Source organism: Triticum dicoccoides, chromosome 3B, assembly GCF_002162155.2.
Source record: "Triticum dicoccoides isolate Atlit2015 ecotype Zavitan chromosome 3B, WEW_v2.0, whole genome shotgun sequence".
Lineage (NCBI taxonomy): Eukaryota > Viridiplantae > Streptophyta > Magnoliopsida > Poales > Poaceae > Triticum > Triticum dicoccoides.
The window spans coordinates 841870145-841872528 of record NC_041385.1 but is presented as its reverse complement, the minus strand read 5'-3'; positions in this window follow the sequence as shown (position 1 = coordinate 841872528).

Genomic DNA, 2384 nt, shown 5'->3' with positions numbered 1-2384 from the left:
GGGCCCCCGTCCCGCCCAACCCTGTAGCCTTTGAGCACGAGATCTAGCCCTTTGACTTTACAGGGACGGGTTTTGAACAGTGGAACTCTCCACCTGGTTGTGTTAGGTCAGCCCATAGGAACACTTTTGAGCAACATCTGGGCCAAACCCACAGCAAGATCCCCTCCGTGTAGACCCGACGCGTCCGTTTTCCCCCTCTAGGTGCCGCCGGCGGTGCTGTCCGTGAGGGGGGCCACACCCCGGAGATGCGCGCCGCCTCTTCCGACATGGCACCACACCATCCCGCATGTATGAGGGCCCGATGCGACACTCCGGTGGCATTGATACCCCCACAGGGTCCCCGTCCCGCCTAACCCTCCACTACAAGAAATATGTCAACTTATGACCTTGACTTTTGGTCACTGAAAGGTCACTATTTTTCATTTGCGACCTTTTTGTGACCAAAAACCGAAGGTCAAAAGTTGGCGGTCATAAACTGACATTCACGACCTTCTTTGTGAGAAGGTTGTAGATGTTTATGACCAAAATCTAGTGACTGCCCGCCTAACCCTGTAGCGTTTGACCACAAGATCTAGCCCTTTGACTTTACACAGACGGACTTTGACCAGTGGAACACTCCCCCGGTTGTGTTACGTCAGCACATAGCAACACTTTGGAGAAACATCCGGGCCAAACCCACAGCAAGATCCCCTCCGTGGACACCCGACGCGTCTGTTTCCCCCCTCCAGGTGCCAGCGGCGGCGCTATCCGTGAGGGTGGCCACACCCCGGAGACGCGTGCCGCCTCTTCGGACATGGCACCACACCACCCCACGTGTATGAGGGCCTGATGACCCACAAGTATAGGGGATCTATCATAGTCCTTTCGATAAGTAAGAGTGTCGAACCCAACGAGGAGCAGAAGGAAATGACAAGCGGTTTTCAGTAAGGTATTCTCTGCAAGCACTGAAATTATAGGTAACAAATAGTTTTGTGATAAGATAATTTGTGATGGGTAACAAGCAATGAAAGTAAATAAGGTGCAGCAAGGTGGCCCAATCCTTGTTGTAGAAAAGGACAAGCCTTGACAAGTTCTTATAATGAGAAAAGCGCTCCCGAGGAGACATGGGAATTATCGTCAAGCTAGTTTTCATCGCGCTCATATGATTCGCGTTCGTTGCTGTGATAATTTGATATGTGGGTGGACCAGTGCTTGGGTGCTGTCCTTTCTTGGACAAGCATACCACTTATGATTAACCCATATTGCAAGCTTCCTCAACTACAAAAGAAGTATTAAGGTAAACCTAACCACAACATGAGACATATGGATCCAAATCAGCCCCTTACGAAGCAACGCATAAACTAGGGTTTAAGCTTCTGTCACTCTAGCAACCCATCATCTACTTATTAATCCCTCCATTCCTTTATGTAAGGTGTATTATTTCTGGCACGGTGATCAAGACACATAATTATACACATGCTAGGACGAAATTAACCTTGGCAAAATCATTGATTAGTGGCAACTAAATCATTAGGCAAGGAAAGTAGGAGATAAACACAATCAGGAGAGAGATACTTCCCTTTTTTCTCTTTACAAGAGAAGATGCATGCAATCAGGGAAGAGATACTCTCCTTTTTTTGAAGGGGTAATGATGGAATTACGAGGAATTAGAAGAAATGCACCTTACATTGTGGAATTTTATCAAAAAACAAATACACCTTGTATAAAGGAATGGAGGGAGTACTTCCCAATGCCTTCCTCTAGGCCCAAATAGTGGTGAAGTGTCATGTAGTCGATGTTCACATAACACCACTAGAGGATAGACAACATACATCTCATCAAAATATCGAACGAATACCAAATTCACATGGCTACTAATAGCAAGACTTCACCCATGTCCTCAAGAACAAACGTAACTACTCACAAAGCATATTCATGTTCATAATCAGAGGGGTATTAATATGCATTAAGCATCAAAACATATGATCTTCCACCAAATAAACCAACTAGCTAGCATCAACTACAAGGAGTAATCAACACTACTAGCAACCCACAGGTACCAATCTGAGGTTTTGGTACAAAGATTGGATACGAGAGATGAACAAGGGTTTGAGAGAAGATGGGGCTAGTGAAGATGTTGATGGAGATTGACCCCCTCCCAATGAGAGGATCGTTGGTGATGTTGATGGTGATGATTTCCCCCTCCCGGAAGGAAGTTTCCGCGGAAGAACAGCTCTGCCGGAGCCCTAGATTAGTTCCGCCAAGGTTCCGCCTCGCACTACTAGGGAATAGCCTAGTAGCAGCGCGGGTTTTAGGCCTATCAGTAGCGCGGGCAGGAGCGCTACTGATAAGGCGCTACAGCTAAAGCTTAGCAATAGCGCGCCTAGACCCACGCTACTGCTAAA